This window comes from Pseudophryne corroboree, chromosome 11 (genome assembly GCF_028390025.1).
Source record: "Pseudophryne corroboree isolate aPseCor3 chromosome 11, aPseCor3.hap2, whole genome shotgun sequence".
NCBI lineage: Eukaryota > Metazoa > Chordata > Amphibia > Anura > Myobatrachidae > Pseudophryne > Pseudophryne corroboree.
Window position 1 is genome coordinate 11,188,627 of NC_086454.1, and position 22,708 is coordinate 11,211,334.

The window sequence follows — 22,708 nt, forward strand, 5'->3', positions numbered from 1 at the left end:
TCTGCATCTTTTTAATCTACGAGATATATTGATTGACCAGAACATACTTACATTTTTAATCTCTATGTTACTTCTTTTCAGAGTATTTTAAACTAATTGTTGTCGGTTGGGTACTAATCTATTTTAAGGAACTTAACAATAAAGGTTTTGTTTTATTCTATTTTCCTTAAACTCATTATGGTTAGTGATGAGCGGGTTCGGATCCTCGGGATCCGAACCCGCCCGAACTTTACCTTTTTTTTCATGGGTCTGAGCGACTCGGATCCTCCCGCCTTGCTCGGTTAACACGAGCGCGCCCGAACATCATCATCCCGCTGTCGGATTCTCGCGAGATTCGGATTCTATATGAGGAGCCGCGCGTCGCCGCGCGTCGCCGACATTTTTCACTCGTGCTTTGGAAATGATAGTGAGAGGACGTGGCTGGCGTCCTCTCACTTTGTTTCAGGGGGCTGCATATCTTTATTCTGGGGACCAGCAGTATTATAGGAGGAGTACAGTGCAGAGTTTTGCTGACCAGTGACCACCAGTAATATAAGTTCTCTGCCTGAAAAACGCTCCATATCTGTGCTCAGTGTGCTGCATATATCTGTGCTCACACTGCTTTATTGTGGAGACTGGGGAGCAGCTGTATTATATAGGAGGAGTACAGTGCAGAGTTTTGCTGACCAGTGACCACCAGTATTATACGTTCTCTGCCTGAAAAACGCTCCATATCTGTGCTCAGTGTGCTGCATATATCTGTGCTCACACTGCTTTATTGTGGGGACTGGGGACCACCAATATATTATATAGGAGGAGTACAGTGCAGAGTTTTGCTGACAAGTGACCACCAGTATTATACGTTCTCTGCCTGAAAAACGCTCCATATCTGTGCTCAGTGTGCTGCATATATCTGTGCTCACACTGCTTTATTGTGGGGACTGGAGACAACCAGTATTTTATATAGGAGGAGTACAGTGCAGAGTTTTGCTGACCAGTGACCACCAGTATTATACATTCTCTGCCTGAAAAACGCTCCATATCTGTGCTCAGTGTGCTGCATATATCTGTGCTCACACTGCTTTATTGTGGGGACTGGGGACCACCAGTATATTATATAGGAGGAGTACAGTGCAGAGTTTTGCTGACCAGTGACCACCAGTATTATACGTTGATCTATTACTGGCATATAATTCCACACATTAAAAAATGGAGAACAAAAAATGTGGAGGGTAAAATAGGGAAAGATCAAGATCCACTTCCACCTCGTGCTGAAGCTGCTGCCACTAGTCATGGCCGAGACGATGAAATGCCATCAACGTCGTCTGCCAAGGCCGATGCCCAATGTCATAGTAGAGACCATGTAAAATCCAAAATACTAAAGTTCAGTAAAATGACCCAAAAATCTAAATTAAAAGCGTCTGAGGAGAAGCGTAAACTTGCCAATATGCCATTTACGACAAGTAGTGGCAAGGAACGGCTGAGGCCCTTGCCTATGTTCATGGCTAGTGGTTCAGCTTCACATGAGGATGGAAACACTCATCCTCTCGCTAGAAAACTGCAGTGCCACTCCTAGATGGGCCAGGTGTTTGTGTCGGCCACTTGGGTCGCTTAGCTTAGTCACACAGTTACCTCATTGCGCCTCTTTTTTTCTTTGCATCATGTGCTGTTTGGGGACTATTTTTTTGAAGTGCCATCCTGTCTGACACTGCAGTGCCACTCCTAGATGGGCCAGGTGTTTGTGTTGGCCACTTGGTCGCTTAGCTTAGTCACACAGCTACCTCATTGCGCCTCTTTTTTTCTTTGCATCATGTGCTGTTTGGGGACAATTTTTTTAATCTGCCATCCTGTCTGACACTGCAGTGCCACTCCTAAATGGGCCAGGTGTTTGTGTCGGCCACTTGGGTCGCTTAGCTTAGTCACACAGCTACCTCATTGCGCCTCTTTTTTTCTTTGCATCATGTGCTGTTTGGGGACAATTTTTTTAATCTGCCATCCTGTCTGACACTGCAGTGCCACTCCTAGATGGGCCAGGTGTTTGTGTCGGCCACTTGGGTCGCTTAGCTTAGTCATCCAGCGACCTTGGTGCAAATTTTAGGACTAAAAATAATATTGTGAGGTGTGAGGTGTTCAGAATAGAGTGGAAATGAGTGGAAATTATGGTTATTGAGGTTAATAATACTGTGGTATCAAAATGACCCCCACATTCTATGATTTAAGCTGTTTTTGAGGGTTTTTTGTAAAAAACACCTGAATCCAAAACACACCCGAATCCGCCAAAAAAATTTCAGGGAGGTTTCGCCAAAACGCGTCCGAATCCAAAACACGGCCGCGGAACCGAATCCAAAACCAAAACACAAAACCCGAAAAATGTACGGTGCACATCACTAATTATGGTATTTACCGTTTAGAATAAGAGTGTGCCCACACAAGAGTCTTCTCTCTCTCCTTTTGTACATTTAGAATATTGTGACAGAATGCCATCATGAACGTTAGGTCAACATAAAAAATATCAACATTCACACATGTCGGCATGGTCAAAATTATAAAATTTTCATTACTGTATGTCAACAATTATTATCAAAAGAGTCTTCTCTCTCTCCTTTTGTACAAACGTATAGTTACCTGACTCCGGGCTCACCACCAAGTGGACATACCAGTGCATCGATTCCTGTTTGATTGTCCGGTTTTGGTTTTCACCTTCTTTTCTATAATATTTTGACTAGTGTCGAATCGTGTGTCCCTTTCCTTTGTGAGAATATTCTAAATGATGAGACTTTTCACATGTGATGCCACCTGTAACCGTCGGTACAAGATAGTATTTGTATCTTGGACACCGAAGTAGCTTGTTGTTACCCAGCTACTTTCATGTGACTTAAGATTAAAAAATATAACAATTCTATATTTATTTCTTATTTACAGATGAAACAATATAAAGGAAAGACAATAGAGGTAGCTGTCGGCTCTCAGCAGACAGAGAACGCCGGCCATCGATCTTGGGTTTATTGAAAAGTCTAGATTCCCTGTAATAAGCAGCCGTTAATAAGAGATGTTAACATGTCAGAATATCCTTCACATTCCAATACTGGTTTCCAGGAACGGATAAATAAGAACAGCAGATTCTGTCATTTATTAGGTCTGAACCTTTACTTTCATTGAAGTTATGAATATTATGGATTTTCTCTGAATAACTCCTAACTGCAGTGATGTAGCAGTAAAGCAGTGAGCCCTTTATTGTATTGCTAATTTACATGAATCTATGAAACCCCTGGGGATGAGGGTGTGATGGACATGTCCTGGGGATGAGGGTGTGACGGAGATGTCCTGGGGATGAGGGTGTGATGGACATGTCCTGGGGATGAGGGTGTGATGGACATGTCCTGGGGATGAGATTGTGATGGACATGTCCTGGGGATGAGGGTGTGATGGAGATGTCCTGGGGATGAGGGTGTGATGGACATGTCCTGGGGATGAGGGTGTGATGGACATGTCCTGGGGATGAGGGTGTGATGGACATGTCCTGGGGATGAGGGTGTGATGGACATGTCCTGGGGATGAGGGTGTGATGGAGATGTCCTGGGGATGAGGGTGTGATGGACATGTCCTGGGGATGAGGGTGTGATGGACATGTCCTGGGGATGAGGGTGTGATGGACATGTCCTGGGGATGAGGGTGTGATGGACATGTCCTGGGGATGAGGGTGTGATGGACATGTCCTGAAGATGAGGGTGTGATGAACATGTTCTGGGGGTGAGGGTGTGATGGACATGTCTTGGGGGTGAGGGTGTGATGGACATGGAGATGTCCTGGGGATGAGGGTGTGATGGACAAGTCCTAGGGATGAGGGTGTGATGGACATGTCCTGGGGATGAGGGTGTGATGGACATGTCCTGGGGATGAGGGTGTGATGGACATGTCCTGGAGATGAGGGTGTGATGGACATGTTCTGGGGGTGAGGGTGTGATGGACATGTCCTGGGGGTGAGGGTGTGATGGACATGGAGATGTCCTGGGGATGAGGGTGTGATGGACATGTCCTGGGGATGAGGGTGTGATGGACATGTTCTGGGGGTGAGGGTGTGATGGACATGTCCTGGGGGTGAGGGTGTGATGGACATGGAGATATCCTGGGGATGAGGGTGTGATGGACATGTCCTGCATTACATGCTGTGTTTATGTACTTGAATGAGCCAGTGACTTAGCACAGTGTACATAAGACATATGTAGGGTCCGCGCTGAATGTCACATGTCACTGTAGTTGCGGGATGGATTGTGCACACTCATCCAATGGGCTTAAGCCTGTTAGTGGTCTATTTACTAAGCATTGCAGAGAGATAAAGTGGAGAGAGAGATAAAGTACCAGCCAATCAGCTCCTAACTGCCATGTTACAGGCTGTGTTTGAAAAATGACAGTTATGAGCTGATTGGCTGGTACTTTATCTCCATCCACTTTATCTCTCTCCAAGGCATAGTAAAAAGACCCCTAGTCTGGGGTGGTATAGTTGTGACTTGAGATGAGCGGGTTCGGTTCTCAGATAAATCCAGTGATCCTGCCGTATAATTCCAGTGGTACTGGCGTATAAATCCAGTGATCCTGCCATATAAATCCAGTGGTACTGGCATACAAATCCAGTCCAGTGATACTGGCCTATATGTCTATTGATACTGCCATATATGTCCATTGATACTGCCGTATATGTCCAGTGGTACTGCCATATAAATCCAGTGATCCTGCCGTATAATTCCAGTGATCCTGCCATATAATTCCAGTGGTACTGGCGTATAAATCCAGTGATCCTGCCGTATAATTCCAGTGGTATTGGCGTATAAATCCAGTGATCCTGCTTTATAATTCCAGTGATCCTGCCGTATAATTCCAGTGGTACTGTCGTATAATTCCAGTGATCCTGCCCTATAATTCCAGTGGTACTGGCGTATAAATCCAGTGATCCTGCTGTATAATTCCAGTGGTACTGGTGTATAAATCCAGTCCAATGGTACTGGCGTGTAATCCAGTGATCCTGCTGTATAAATCCAGTGATCCTGTTGTATAATTCCAGTGGTACTGGCGTATAAATCCAGTGATCCTGCCGTATATATATACCCTGTTGCAAAGCGGATTACTGAGGCCATAACAACTATGCTGGTGTTAGACGTGCGTCCGGTATCCGCCATTAGTGCAGTGGGACTGCAGTGCCAATCCTAGATGGGCCAGGTGTTTGTGCCGCACACTTGTGTCGCTTAGCTTAGTCATACAGCTACTGATTTACAGTATAACCAGCATCTTGTCTGATCACAGATCCATTGCTCTAGAGCAGCGGCGGCCAACCCGCTCTTTCATCCTCTGCATGCGGTTTGATCCGCTCCCGGCAACCGCTGCCCGACACAGCCTGGCACACTGCACACACATACTTCTAGGTCTCCAGCAGCGGTGACTATCTGCAATTCAGCACTGTGGGGACATGTGTATCTGGCACTGGGGGCATATATATAGCTGGCACTGTGGGGACATGTGTATCTGGCACTGTGGGGACATATGTGTATCTGGCACTGTGGGGCATATATATAGCTGGCACTGTGGGGACATGTGTATCTGGCACTGTGGGGACATATGTGTATCTGGCACTGTGGGGCATATATATAGCTGGCACTGTGGGGACATGTGTATCTGGCACTGTGGGGGCATATATGTATCTGGCACTGTGGGGACATGTGTATCTGGCACTGTGGGGGCATATATGTATCTGGCACTGTGGGGACATGTGTATCTGGCACTGTGGGGACATGTGTATCTGGCACTGTGGGGATATGTGTATCTGGCACTGTGGGGGCATATATGTATCTGGCACTGTGGGGACATATGTATCTGGCACTGTGGGGACATATGTGTATCTGGCACTGTGGGGACATATATGTATCTGGCACTGTGGGGGCATATATGTATCTGGCACTTTGGGGACATGTGTATCTGGCACTGTGGGGGCATATATGTATCTGGCACTGTGGGGACATATATGTATCTGGCACTGTGGAGCACATGTGTATCTGGCACTGTGGGGACATGTGTATCTGGCACTGGGGGCATATATGTATCTGGCACTGTGGGGATATGTGTATCTGGCACTGTGGGGGCATATATGTATCTGGCACTGTGGGTACATGTGTATCTGGCACTGGGGCATATATGTATCTGGCACTGTGGGGACATGTGTATCTGGCACTTTGGGCACATGTGTATCTGGCACTGTGGGGGCATATATGTATCTGGCACTGTGGGGACATGTTTATCTGGCACTGTGGGGACATATGTGTTAGGGATGAGCGGGTTCGGTTCCTCGGAATCCGAACCCGCCCGAACTTCATGTTTTTTTACACGGGTCCGAGCGACTCGGATCTTCCCGCCTTGCTCGGTTAACCCGAGCGCGCCCGAACGTCATCATCCCGCTGTCGGATTCTCGCGAGGCTCGGATTCTATCGCGAGACTCGGATTCTATATAAGGAGCCGCGCGTCGCCGCCATTTTCACACGTGCATTGAGATTCATAGGGAGAGGACGTGGCTGGCGTACTCTCCGTTTATAGAGAAGAGAGTGAGACAGTAGAGAGAGATACAGTAGTAATTTTGGGGAGCATTAGGAGGAGTACTAGTTAGTTACTTGCTGAAGTGATAGATAGTGTGACTGTATATTATCTGACTTGTGGGGGAGACACTGACAGTGGGGAGCAGTTAGAGTCTGAGAGCAGGACTCAGGAGTACATATAACGTACAGTGCACACTTTTGCTGCCAGAGTGCCACACTGCCATTGTGACCACACTGACCACCAGTATAATATATATTGTGATTGTCTGCTTAGGAGTACTACTTGCAAGTTGCTGATAGTGTGACCAGTGACCTGACCACCAGTCACCACCAGTTTAATATATATATATATATATATATATATATATATATATAATTGTATATAATATATATATAATATTGTATACCACCTACCCGTGGTTTTTTTTTTTTTCTTTCTTCTTTATACATACTACTATAGTAGCTTACTGTAGCAGTCTGCGGTGCTGCTGAGCTGACTGTGTCCAGCAGGTCCGTCATCAGTCATTACATAATAAATATATATACCTGTCCGGCTGCAGTACTAGTGATATTATATATATATATATATATTGATTTCATCTCATTATCATCCAGTCTATATTAGCAGCAGACACATAGTACGGTAGTCCACGGCTGTAGCTACCTCTGTGTCGGCAGTCGCTCGTCCATCCATAATTGTATACCACCTACCCGTGGTTTTTTTTTTCTTTCTTCTTGATACATACTACTATAGTAGCTTACTGTAGCAGTCTGCGGTGCTGCTGAGCTGACAGTGTCCAGCAGGTCCGTCATCAGTCATTACATAATAAATATATCTACCTGTCCGGCTGCAGTACTAGTGTGATATAAAATATATTGATTTCATCTCATTATCATCCAGTCTATATTAGCAGCAGACACAGTACGGTAGTCCACGGCTGTAGCTACCTCTGTGTCGGCAGTCGCTCGTCCATCCATAATTGTATACCACCTACCCGTGTTTTTTTTTTTTTCTTTCTTCTTTATACATACTACTATAGTAGCTTACTGTAGCAGTCTGCGGTGCTGCTGAGCTGACAGTGTCCAGCAGGTCCGTCATCAGTCATTACATAATAAATATATCTACCTGTCCGGCTGCAGTACTAGTGTGATATAATATATATTGATTTCATCTCATTATCATCCAGTCTATATTAGCAGCAGACACAGTACGGTAGTCCACGGCTGTAGCTACCTCTGTGTCGGCAGTCGCTCGTCCATCCATAATTGTATACCACCTACCCGTGGTTTTTTCTTTTTCTTTCTTCTTTATACATACTACTATAGTAGCTTACTGTAGCAGTCTGCGGTGCTGCTGAGCTGACAGTGTCCAGCAGGTCCGTCATCAGTCATTACATAATAAATATATCTACCTGTCCGGCTGCAGTACTAGTGTGATATAATATATATTGATTTCATCTCATTATCATCCAGTCTATATTAGCAGCAGACACAGTACGGTAGTCCACGGCTGTAGCTACCTCTGTGTCGGCAGTCGCTCGTCCATCCATAATTGTATACCACCTACCCGTGGTTTTTTTTTCTTTCTTCTTTATACATACTACTATAGTAGCTTACTGTAGCAGTCTGCGGTGCTGCTGAGCTGACAGTGTCCAGCAGGTCCGTCATCAGTCATTACAAAATAAATATATATACCTGTCCGGCTGCAGTACTAGTGATATTATATATATATATATATTAATTTCATCTCCTTATCATCCAGTCTATATTAGCAGCAGACACAGTACGGTAGTCCACGGCTGTAGCTACCTCTGTGTCGGCAGTCGCTCGTCCATCCATAAGTATACTAGTATCCATCCATCTCCATTGTTTACCTGAGGTGCCTTTTAGTTGTGCCTATTAAAATATGGAGAACAAAAATGTTGAGGTTCCAAAATTAGGGAAAGATCAAGATCCACTTCCACCTCGTGCTGAAGTTGCTGCCACTAGTCATGGCCGAGACGATGAAATGCCAGCAACGTCGTCTGCCAAGGCCGATGCCCAATGTCATAGTACAGAGCATGTAAAATCCAAAACACCAAATATCAGTAAAAAAAGGACTCCAAAATCTAAAATAAAATTGTCGTCGGAGAAGCGTAAACTTGCCAAAATGCCATTTACCACACGGAGTGGGAAGGAACGGCTGAGGCCCTGGCCTATGTTCATGGCTAGTGGTTCAGCTTCACATGAGGATGGAAGCACTCAGCCTCTCGCTAGAAAACTGAAAAGACTCAAGCTGGCAAAAGCACCGCAAAGAACTGTGCGTTCTTCGAAATCACAAATCCACAAGGAGAGTCCAATTGTGTCGGTTGCGATGCCTGACCTTCCCAACACTGGACGTGAAGAGCATGCGCCTTCCACCATTTGCACGCCCCCTGAAAGTGCTGGAAGGAGCACCCGCAGTCCAGTTCCTGATAGTCAGATTGAAGATGTCAGTGTTGAAGTACACCAGGATGAGGAGGATATGGGTGTTGCTGGCGCTGGGGAGGAAATTGACAAGGAGGATTCTGATGGTGAGGTGGTTTGTTTAAGTCAGGCACCCGGGGAGACACCTGTTGTCCGTGGGAGGAATAGGGCCGTTGACATGCCTGGTGAAAATACCAAAAAAATCAGCTCTTCGGTGTGGAAGTATTTCACCAGAAATGCGGACAACATTTGTCAAGCCGTGTGTTGCCTTTGTCAAGCTGTAGTAAGTAGGGGTAAGGACGTTAACCACCTCGGAACATCCTCCCTTATACGTCACCTGCAGCGCATTCATAATAAGTCAGTGACAAGTTCATAAACTTTGGGCGACAGCGGAAGCAGTCCACTGACCAGTAAATCCCTTCCTCTTGTAACCAAGCTCACGCAAACCACCCCACCAACTCCCTCAGTGTCAATTTCCTCCTTCCCCAGGAATGCCAATAGTCCTGCATGCCATGTCACTGGCAATTCTGACGAGTCCTCTCCTGCCTGGGATTCCTCCGATGCATCCTTGCGTGTAACGCCTATTGCTGCTGGCGCTGCTGTTGTTGCTGCTGGGAGTCGATGGTCATCCCAGAGGGGAAGTCGTAAGCCCACTTTTACTACTTCCACCAAGCAATTGACTGTCCAACAGTCCTTTGCGAGGAAGATGAAATATCACAGCAGTCATCATGTTGCAAAGCGGATAACTGAGGCCTTGACAACTATGTTGGTGTTAGACGTGCGTCCGGTATCCGCCGTTAGTTCACAGGGAACTAGACAATTTCTTGAGGCAGTGTGCCCCCGTTACCAAATACCATCTAGGTTCCACTTCTCTAGGCAGGCGATACCGAGAATGTACACGGACGTCAGAAAAAGACTCACCAGTGTCCTAAAAAATGCAGTTGTACCCAATGTCCACTTAACCACGGACATGTGGACAAGTGGAGCAGGGCAGGGTCAGGACTATATGACTGTGACAGCCCACTGGGTAGATGTATGGACTCCCGCCGCAAGAACAGCAGCGGCGGCACCAGTAGCAGCATCTCGCAAACGCCAACTCTTTCCTAGGCAGGCTACGCTTTGTATCACCGGTTTCCAGAATACGCACACAGCTGAAAACCTCTTACGGCAACTGAGGAAGATCATCGCGGAATGGCTTACCCCAATTGGACTCTCCTGTGGATTTGTGGCATCGGACAACGCCAGCAATATTGTGTGTGCATTAAATATGGGCAAATTCCAGCACGTCCCATGTTTTGCACATACCTTGAATTTGGTGGTGCAGAATTTTTAAAAAAACGAGAGGGGCGTGCAAGAGATGCTGTCGGTGGCCAGAAGAATTGCGGGACACTTTCGGCGTACAGGCACCACGTACAGAAGACTGGAGCACCACCAAAAACGCCTGAACCTGCCCTGCCATCATCTGAAGCAAGAAGTGGTAACGAGGTGGAATTCAACCCTCTATATGCTTCAGAGGTTGGAGGAGCAGCAAAAGGCCATTCAAGCCTATACAATTGAGCACGATATAGGAGGTGGAATGTACCTGTCTCAAGCGCAGTGGAGAATGATTTCAACGTTGTGCAAGGTTCTGCAACCTTTTGAACTTGCCACACGTGAAGTCAGTTCAGACACTGCCAGCCTGAGTCAGGTCATTCCCCTCATCAGGCTTTTGCAGAAGAAGCTGGAGGCATTGAAGGAGGAGCTAAAAGGGAGCGATTCCGCTAGGCATGTGGGACTTGTGGATGGAGCCCTTAATTCGCTTAACAAGGATTCACGGGTGGTCAATCTGTTGAAATCAGAGCACTACATTTTGGCCACCGTGCTCGATCCTAGATTTAAAACCTACCTTGGATCTCTCTTTCCGGCAGACACAAGTCTGCTGGGGTTCAAAGACCTGCTGGTGACAAAATTGTCAAGTCAAGCGGAACGCGACCTGTCAACATCTCCTCCTTCACATTCTCCCGCAACTGGGGGTGCGAGGAAAAGGCTCAGAATTCCGAGCCCACCCGCTGGCGGTGATGCAGGGCAGTCTGGAGCGACTGCTGATGCTGACATCTGGTCCGGACTGAAGGACCTGACAACGATTACGGACATGTCGTCTACTGTCACTGCATATGATTCTCTCACCATTGAAAGAATGGTGGAGGATTATATGAGTGACCGCATCCAAGTAGGCACGTCAGACAGTCCGTACTTATACTGGCAGGAAAAAGAGGCAATTTGGAGGCCCTTGCACAAACTGGCTTTATTCTACCTAAGTTGCCCTCCCACAAGTGTGTACTCCGAAAGAGTGTTTAGTGCCGCCGCTCACCTTGTCAGCAATCTGCGTACGAGGTTACTTCCAGAAAATGTGGAGAAGATGATGTTCATTAAAATGAATTATAATCAATTCCTCCGTGGAGACATTGACCAGCAGCAATTGCCTCCACAAAGTACACAGGGAGCTGAGATGGTGGATTCCAGTGGGGACGAATTGATAATCTGTGAGGAGCGGGATGTACACGGTGATATATCGGAGGATGATGATGAGGTGGACATCTTGCCTCTGTAGAGCCAGTTTGTGCAAGGAGAGATTAATTGCTTCTTTTTCGGTGGGGTCCAAACCAACCCGTCATTTCAGTCACAGTCGTGTGGCAGACCCTGTCACTGAAATGATGGGTTGGTTAAAGTGTGCATGTCCTGTTTATACAACATAAGGGTGGGTGGGAGGGCCCAAGGACAATTCTATCTTGCACCTCTTTTTTCTTTCATTTTTATTTGCGTCATGTGCTGTTTGGGGAGTGTTTTTTGGAAGGGCCATCCTGCGTGACACTGCAGTGCCACTCCTAGATGGGCCAGGTGTTTGTGTCGGCCACTAGGGTCGCTTATCTTACTCACACAGCTACCTCATTGCGCCTCTTTTTTTCTTCTTTGCGTCATGTGCTGTTTGGGGAGTGTTTTTTGGAAGGGCCATCCTGCGTGACACTGCAGTGCCACTCCTAGATGGGCCAGGTGTTTGTGTCGGCCACTAGGGTCGCTTATCTTACTCACACAGCTACCTCATTGCGCCTCTTTTTTTCTTCTTTGCGTCATGTGCTGTTTGGGGAGTGTTTTTTGGAAGGGCCATCCTGCGTGACACTGCAGTGCCACTCCTAGATGGGCCAGGTGTTTGTGTCGGCCACTAGGGTCGCTTAGCTTAGTCATCCAGCGACCTCGGTGCAAATTTTAGGACTAAAAATAATATTGTGAGGTGTGAGGTATTCTGAATAGACTGAAAATGAGTGGAAATTGTGGTTTTTGAGGTTAATAATACTTTGGGATCAAAATGACCCCCAAATTCTATGATTTAAGCTGTTTTTTAGGGTTTTTTGAAAAAAACACCCGAATCCAAAACAAACCCGAATCCGACAAAAAAAATTCGGTGAGGTTTTGCCAAAACGCGGTCGAACCCAAAACACGGCCGCGGAACCGAACCCAAAACCAAAACACAAAACCCGAAAAATTTCAAGTGCACATCCCTAATATGTGTATCTGGCACTGTGGGGGCATATATGTATCTGGTACTGTGGGGACATGTGTATCTGGCACTGTGGGGGCATATATGTATCTGGCACTGTGGGGACATGTGCATCTGGCACTGTGGGGCATATATGTATTTGGCACTGTGGGGATATGTGTATCTGGCACTGTGGGGCATATATGTATCTGGCACTGTGGGGACATTTATGTATCTGGCACTGTGGGGCATATGTGTATCTGGCACTGTGGGGACATGTGTGTATCTAGCACTGTCGGGCATATATATATATCTTGCACTGTGGGGATATGTGTATCTGGCACTGTGGGGGCATATATGTATCTGGCAGTGTGGGTACATGTGTATTTGGCACTGAGGCATATATTTATCTGGCACTGTGGGGGCATATATGCATCTGACACTGTAGAGGCACCCATTTTTGGGCATTTTTATATGTTTGTGGCACTGTACTGTGGCACTGTACAACATGACTAAAAACGGGGTTATGACACAAGGTCATACTCCTACAAATTTCATACCGATAGGTGTATGCACAAAAATGGGGTGTGGATTTGTGACAACTAGGCCACACCCCCTTTTTTGTACACGCACCTTAGGCGCGCGCATGATAGTGGCTCTTGCCTATGACTACAGATCTTTTCTGGCTCTTTGCCTTTGACTGGTTGGCCACCCCTGCTCTAGAGATAAATCAGGTCTAAGAATTGTCTAAACATGACCCATTTCACCAATCTTTTGAGGAATCTGGATGATAGATTGACAAGGTAAGGTTGACATGTAAAAAAAGGGTAAACACGGCAATGGTCGACACATAGTTCATCAACACTTTCCACATGTTTTCCCAACATTTGCTTGATTTACTATCCACGTGGACATCTATTGGGAATAGTAATCTGTGGAGAGTGAAGCAAGCCACCTAGCCCGAAGCATGGGTCTATGTTTGTGAGAGTCTACGTTTGTAGTGATGGTGGCCACATAACATAAAATATACAAGATTTACCCATAAAACAAAAACATGTGACGACCATTTCTGTGTTCATCATTATCATGTCAACTTTTTGACCTTGTCAACCTTTTTTACCTGCTCACTTTAACCTCTGTCGACCTATAACATGTCAACCTTTTGTACCTGTTGACCTAATGCATGTCGACCATTTGATGTCGACCTATTGAATGACTGTCTACCATAACACTGTCGATCTTTTATACCACATGGTCTTTTGAACCTGAACTTACAGTTTAATTTCCAAAGCGTCCGTATACCAATGGGATTTGGACACCCTCTAATATTGCACCACTATGAACAGCTGTTAAATAAAAGTAAAATAAATGGTTGACAGCAGCGCTGGAGCAGGGAGATTTTCCGTCTTGTTCCTGCTCCACCCCCTGAACATGTGACATCATGACATCACAGGGGGATGGGCTGCTAACACCATAAGAAAGTGTGGCTGTACATGGTGCAGGGTACTGTTTCAGGTACACTGTGAGCCAAATGCAGGTGCCGTGGGGCAGTGTCGGTTCCGCCCATATGACCTTGTGGCCCCAAGTGAAATGTAATCTGTATGAGGACTTCACATAATAGCCCAGTTATCACTCCTTATTTCCAAGGTGAGATGAGCTAGAAATGAATAGGACCCTGTATAACACAGGCACATTCACCTCAGTATCTGGTTTTTGGTCTCTGGAGTGGGGTCTACACGCAGTAGAGCATTCAACTTCGCCACAGAAGGTCGGGTGTCTTATTTGTCTAGCCCTCATTTGGACCTGCCCTCTAGCTTACTGTGCTGCATGAGTCACGTGACATTATGACATCACATCTGCCGTAGGTAGGGTGATAAATTGTTGGTAAGTGATTGGATAAGTATTTTTCTGGCCATCCCTATACTGCAATGTCCAACAGTTTATTGTAATGATAATTTTCATCTTATGATTATATCTGTGTAGGCCAATCGTTGCTTTATGGACTGGTTCCTTTCCTGGATCCTTGGGTCAGGTTTGGAGGCAGGGCCGGTGCTAGAGTGTTTGGCGCCCCCCTGCAAATTATAAATTTGCGCCCTCCCATCTGTAAAAAAGGGAGAGGACGTGACGCAAAAAGGGATGTGGTCACACAAGAAAGGAGCGTGGCCCACAATTCAAATTACATCACACAGTATTACAATCTTATTCACTTTACCACAAACATAGTGCCCCTGATTCATATTACACCCTCTAGTAGTGCCCCTTATTCATTAACGTCACACAGTAGTGCCCCTTATACACGTTACACCACACAGTACTTATACACAATGCCCACAGTAGTGCCCCTTATTAGAGGTGTAGATAGGTGCCATGATGCCCGGAGTAAGGTTATGTTTCAGCACCCTTTCCCTGTGTTGGATTGGAGGTATGTTACATTTGAAAAGAAAAATATATTTTAAAATTGGTGACATGGCCTGTTCTAGACCTTGAGGAGCTCAGGACAAGTTTCCTTTGGCGATAGCCATGCTCAGGTCAGGGACAGTGCGCGCCTTCGGCGCGCACCAAATATATAGGGTTGTGGACACAGAATAGTAAAAATTCACATTTGACATTACACTGCACAGTAATATCCGTTAGTCACATTACACTGCACAGTAATATCCGTTAGTCACATTACACCGCACAGTAGTGTCCGTTAGTCACATTACACCCCACAGTAGTGTCCGTTAGTCACATTACACCCCACAGTAGTGTCCGTTAGTCACATTACACCGCACAGTAGTGTCCGTTAGTCACATTACACCCCACAGTAGTGTCCGTTAGTCACATTACACCGCACAGTAGTGTCCATTAGTCACATTACACCCCACAGTAGTGTCCGTTAGTCACATTACACCCCACAGTAGTGTCCGTTAGTCACATTACACCGCACAGTAGTGTCCGTTAGTCACATTACACCCCACAGTAGTGTCCGTTAGTCACATTACACCGCACAGTAGTGTCCGTTAGTCACATTACACCCCACAGTAGTGTCCGTTAGTCACATTACACCCCACAGTAGTGTCCGTTAGTCACATTACACCGCACAGTAGTGTCCGTTAGTCACATTACACCCCACAGTAGTGTCCGTTAGTCACATTACACCGCACAGTAGTGTCCGTTAGTCACATTACACCGCACAGTAGTGTCCGTTAGTCACATTATACCACACAGTAGTGTCCGTTAGTCACATTATACCACACAGTAGTGTCCGTTAGTCACATTATACCACACAGTAGTGTCCGTTAGTCACATTAAACCCCACAGTAGTGTCCGTTAGTCACATTATACCCCACAGTAGTGTCCGTTAGTCACATTACACCCCACAGTAGTGTCCGTTAGTCACATTATACCCCACAGTAGTGTCCGTTAGTCACATTATACCACACAGTAGTGTCCGTTAGTCACATTATACCACACAGTAGTGTCCGTTAGTCACATTATACCACACAGTAGTGTCCGTTAGTCACATTATACCACACAGTAGTGTCCGTTAGTCACATTATACCCCACAGTAGTGTCCATTAGTCACATTATACCCCACAGTAGTGTCCGTTAGTCACATTATACCCCACAGTAGTGTCCGTTAGTCACATTATACCACACAGTAGTGTCCATTAGTCACATTATACCCCACAGTATTGTCCGTTAGTCACATTATACCCCACAGTAGTGTCCGTTAGTCACATTATACCCCACAGTAGTGTCCGTTAGTCACATTATACCCCACAGTAGTGTTCGTTAGTCACATTATACCACACAGTAGTGTCCGTTAGTCACATTATACCCCACAGTAGTGTCCGTTAGTCACATTATACCCCACAGTAGTGTCCATTAGTCACATTATACCCCACAGTAGTGTCCGTTAGTCACATTATACCCCACAGTAGTGTCCATTAGTCACATTATACCACACAGTAGTGTCCGTTAGTCACATTATACCACACAGTAGTGTCCGTTAGTCACATTATACCCCACAGTAGTGTCCGTTAGTCACATTATACCCCACAGTAGTGTCCGTTAGTCACATTATACCCCACAGTAGTGTCCGTTAGTCACATTATACCCCACAGTAGTGTCCGTTAGTCACATTATACCACACAGTAGTGTCCATTAGTCACATTATACCCCACAGTATTGTCCGTTAGTCACATTATACCCCACAGTAGTGTCCGTTAGTCACATTATACCCCACAGTAGTGTCCGTTAGTCACATTATACCCCACAGTAGTGTTCGTTAGTCACATTATACCACACAGTAGTGTCCGTTAGTCACATTATACCCCACAGTAGTGTCCGTTAGTCACATTATACCCCACAGTAGTGTCCATTAGTCACATTATACCCCACAGTAGTGTCCGTTAGTCACATTATACCCCACAGTAGTGTCCATTAGTCACATTATACCACACAGTAGTGTCCGTTAGTCACATTATACCACACAGTAGTGTCCGTTAGTCACATTATACCCCACAGTAGTGTCCGTTAGTCACATTATACCACACAGTAGTGTCCGTTAGTCTTATTATACCACACAGTAGTGTCCGTTAGTCACATTATACCCCACAGTAGTGTCCGTTAGTCACATTATACCACACAGTAGTGTCCGTTAGTCACATTATACCACACAGTAGTGTCCATTAGTCACATTATACCACACAGTAGTGTCCGTTAGTCACATTATACCCCACAGTAGTGTCCGTTAGTCACATTATACCACACAGTAGTGTCCGTTAGTCTTATTATACCACACAGTAGTGTCCGTTAGTCACATTATACCCCACAGTAGTGTCCGTTAGTCACATTATACCACACAGTAGTGTCCATTAGTCACATTATACCACACAGTAGTGTCCGTTAGTCACATTATACCCCACAGTAGTGTCCGTTAGTCACATTATACCACACAGTAGTGTCCGTTAGTCTTATTATACCACACAGTAGTGTCCGTTAGTCACATTATACCACACAGTAGTGTCCGTTAGTCACATTATACCACACAGTAGTACTCTTATACATGTTACACCACACACACACACACACACACACACACACACAATAAAAGCTGCTTATACACGTTATGCCAGGTATAGCCCAACCACGTTATACATATCACGCTGCTACTGTAAATGTAGTACCTTCTGCTTCATTACTTTGTAGGCATAACTCTGACTGATGCTCTGCCTTGGATCCACACTTGGGCGCTGCTCCTCCTCTACCCTCCCGTAGGCTCCGTTACTCCAGCAGCAGCAGCTCTGGAGGATGTCGGCAGTTTTGGCGAGAGAGGAGGGGGCGGGTACAAATTACGCAGGCCTGGGACTGATGAAGGGGCTCAGCAGGGGCCCTGGTCCACTGCACTCCTACCTCCCTTCTTACTGGGCAGCAGCAACAGCATAAGTTCTCATCATGGCAGAGTGTGCTGTGCTGCAGTGCCAGAGGCAGAGAGGCTGCTGCTGCGGAGCCTCTGCCTGTTCCTGTATGGCTAGGTGGAGAGTGATCACACTGATCACGCTCCCCACTCGAATTGCCACTGGCTGAGGGGCTCCTCAAGGCCCCCAAACCTGCTGGACTCTGCAAAGTTTAAAAAATAAAATTAAAATCAAAAATTCCAAAAGGGGGCGTGGTCACGCCTCCCGCGAATAGGCCACGCCCCTAAAAGTCTACCGGCCCTGCAAAACGCTCGGAATTTGTCAGCAGCGCTGTGAGGAGGAGCCTGGAGGTGGGAGGAGGACGGGGGAGGAAGCTAGAGGGACCTTGCACTGACTGAGAGCCGGGCTACACGCTGCCAGCGCCGTTACCTGTCTTCCACTATGACAGGCGCAACGGAGCTGACAGCAGCAGGGACAAGGGTAGCAGAGCAGGGAGAGCTCAGCGCCTCCCTGCACTGCATACCCTTGCTGAGCGGGTAGCGCCGGCTCTGTTTGGAGGGCCACATGTGGGCAGCCTTGTGGACAGTCCCACTTTTTTCCCATACTACAAATATGATTACATTAAAATTATATTAACTGTGAAACATTGATTAGAATTTGGAAATTTATAACATTTATAAATATACCAACTTGTCTAGCAACTTGGCGATCTATTCATGAAGCAGTGATAAGAGCGGAGAAGTGAGTCAGGGGAGAAGTTGCCCACGGCAACCAATCAGCAGTGAAGTCACATTTTTTTATTTGCATACTATACAATTGTACGGAGCAGCTGATTGGTTGCCATGGGCAACTTCTCCACAGGCTCACTTCTCCACATTTTTCACTGCTTCATGAAGAGACCCCTAAGTGAGCCAAACAGAAAGACACTGCAAATGTGATTAATTGTTTTTTTAAGTTGAGACAAGTGTGCATGAGTGTCTTAAATGTGTAAACCCATAGAAGCAGTAAGTAACTTTAAAGTATTATATGCAAAGTCAAAATACACAAACCACGCATTTATCACACCTCCATACAGACTGTGCTGTCACAATGTGAATATCTGCATTACCACAAGAGAAAGCTAAATAGCAAATGACTGCTTTGCAATTAAACTCCTGTTTGGTCGATGTGGAACAAATATCAATGTTTTCCTCGGACAATCATTCCTGGGCCAGTCATCATCGGTAGGCATGTCTACGTGGGTTTAGAGGCACTCAGACAAATTGCCACAATTGCGTGAAGATAGTTATTAATGATACATGAGTTTGTACTTGCATACACATGGCCAAAGCAACCCCTAACACGCCCTCACTAATGCCAATTTTTTTGGGGGAAATATTTTAGCCACTCCCCAGCACCACCCAGGAACTCCTAAAAATTGTGTTGTCGTTGATTTTGCTGTCACAACTGTCCGATAATGCATAACACCATTGACATTGCGCCCACATCTGAGTCAGGATTCAGGCCCATTAGGTGAGCAAAAAGTTCTGAGAAAAAGTAGTAACCTACAGTCAATGGTACAATGGGAGTATTTTTGTATGAGGCTGCGATGTGATTACGTTGCTATAAGTTGTTCGCTCGCAAGCTGCTTTTAGCAGCATTGCACACGCTAAGCCGCCGCCTACTGGGAGTGAATCTTAGCTTATCAAAATTGCGAACGAAAGATTAGCAGAATTGCGAATAGACACTTCTTAGCAGTTTCTGAGTAGCTCCACACTTACTCGGCAACTGCGATCAGTTCAGTCAGTTTCGTTCCTGGTTTGACGTCACAAACACTCCCAGCGTTCGGCCAGACACTCCTCCGTTTCTCCAGCCACTCCTGCGTTTTTCCCAGAAACGGTAGCGTTTTTTCGCACACACCCATAAAACGGCCAGTTTCTGCCCAGAAACACCCACTTCCTGTCAATCACATTACGATCACCAGAACGAAGAAAAAACCTCGTAATGCCGTGAGTAAAATACCTAACTGCATAGCAAATTTACTTGGCGCAGTCGCACTGCAGACATTGCGCATGCGCATTAGCGACTAATCGCTCCGTTGCGAGAAAAATATAACGAACGAACAACTCGGAATGACCCCCATAGTTAGTGAAAAGTTCACTTCGTTAGCTACAACGGAGTGTCTAAGTCACACCATATGGCGCAAAGATGCTACAGGTAGGAGTATTCAGGCACACCTGCCTAGTGCGTTCATTTAACGCAAAAAAAGATTCAGCCCAAAGCAGCTGTTGGCGACTTTCAGCAACAGAAGGAATCTACAGTTTCTCTATCGTCCTAGTGGATGCTGGGGTTCCTGAAAGGACCATGGGGAATAGCGGCTCCGCAGGAGACAGGGCACAAAAAGTAAAGCTTTTCCAGATCAGGTGGTGTGCACTGGCTCCTCCCCCTATGACCCTCCTCCAGACTCCAGTTAGATTTTTGTGCCCGGCCGAGAAGGGTGCAATCTAGGTGGCTCTCCTAAAGAGCTGCTTAGAAAAAGTTTAGCTTAGGTTTTTTATTTTACAGTGAGTCCTGCTGGCAACAGGATCACTGCAACGAGGGACTGAGGGGAGAAGAAGTGAACTCACCTGCGTGCAGGATGGATTGGCTTCTTGGCTACTGGACATCAGCTCCAGAGGGACGATCACAGGTACAGCCTGGATGGTCACCGGAGCCGCGCCGCCGGCCCCCTTGCAGATGCTGAAGTCAGAAGAGGTCCAAAATCGGCGGCTGAAGACTCCTGCAGTCTTCTAAAGGTAGCGCACAGCACTGCAGCTGTGCGCCATTTTCCTCTCAGCACACTTCACACGCAGTCACTGAGGGTGCAGGGCGCTGGGGGGGGGCGCCCTGGGAGGCAAATGTAACCTATATAAAGGCTAAAAATACCTCACATATAGCCCCCAGAGGCTATATGGAGATATTTAACCCCTGCCTGGATTCACTAAATAGCGGGAGACGAGCCCGCCAAAAAAGGGGCGGGGCCTATCTCCTCAGCACACGGCGCCATTTCCTCTCACAGCTCCGCTGGTCAGGACGGCTCCCAGGTCTCTCCCCTGCACTGCACTACAGAAACAGGGTAAAACAGAGAGGGGGGGCAAATTTATGGCGATATTTTTATATATATAAAGCAGCTATAAGGGAGCACTTATTATAAGGCTATCCCTGTTATATATATAGCGCTTTTGGTGTGTGCTGGCAAACTCTCCCTCTGTCTCCCCAAAGGGCTAGTGGGTCCTGTCTTCGTTAGGAGCATTCCCTGTGTGTCTGCTGTGTGTCGGTACGTGTGTGTCGACATGTATGAGGACGATATTGGTGTGGAGGCGGAGCAATTGCCAAATATGAGGATGTCACCCCCTAGGGAGTCGACACCAGAATGGATGCCTTTATTTATGGAACTACGGGATAGTGTCAACACGCTAAAGCAGTCGTTTGACGACATGAGACGGCCGGACAATCAATTAGTGCCTGTCCAGGCGACTCAAACACCGTCAGGGGCTGTAAAACGCCCTTTGCCTCAGTCGGTCGACACAGACCCAGACACAGGCACTGACTCCAGTGGTGACGGTGACGAATCAACCGTATTTTCCAGTAGGGCCACACGTTATATGATTTTGGCAATGAAGGAGGCGTTACATTTAGCTGATACTACAGGTACCACTAAACAGGGTATTATGTGGGGTGTGAAAAAACTACCTATAGTTTTTCCTGAATCAGAAGAATTAAATGACGTGTGTAATGAAGCGTGGGTTGCTCCTGATAAAAAGCTGATAATTTCAAAGAAATTATTGGCATTATACCCTTTCCCGCCAGAGGTTAGGGAGCGCTGGGAAACATCTCCTAGGGTGGACAAGGCGCTAACACGCTTATCTAAACAAGTGGCGTTACCCTCTCCTGAGACGGCCGCACTTAAAGATCCATCAGATAGGAGGATGGAAAATATCCAAAAAAGTATATACACACATGCAGGTGTTATACTACGACCAGCTATAGCGACTGCCTGGATGTGCAGTGCTGGGGTAGTTTGGTCAGAGTCCCTGATTGAAAATATTGATACCCTGGACAGGGACAATATTTTACTGTCGTTAGAACAAATAAAGGATGCATTTCTTTATATGCGTGATGCACAGAGGGATATCTGCACACTGGCATCACGGGTAAGTGCTATGTCCATTTCGGCCAGAAGAGCTTTATGGACGCGACAGTGGACAGGCGATGCGGATTCAAAACGGCATATGGAAGTTTTGCCGTATAAAGGGGAGGAGTTATTTGGAGTCGGTCTATCAGATTTGGTGGCCACGGCTACAGCCGGGAAATCCACCTTTCTACCTCAAGTCACTCCCCAACAGAAAAAGGCACCGACTTTTCAACCGCAGCCCTTTCGTTCCTTTAAAAATAAGAGAGCAAAGGGCTATTCATATCTGCCACGAGGCAGAGGTCGAGGGAAGAGACAGCAACAGGCAGCTCCTTCCCAGGAACAGAAGCCCTCCCCGGCTTCTACAAAAGCCTCAGCATGACGCTGGGGCTTCTCAAGCGGACTCGGGGACGGTGGGCGGTCGTCTCAAAAATTACAGCGCGCAGTGGGCTCACTCGCAAGTAGATCCCTGGATCCTGCAGATAATATCTCAGGGGTACAGGTTGGAATTAGAGACAGATCCACCTCGCCGTTTCCTGAAGTCTGCTTTACCAACGTCCCCCTCCGAAAGGGAGACGGTTTTGGAAGCCATTCACAAGCTGTACTCTCAGCAGGTGATAGTCAAGGTACCTCTTCT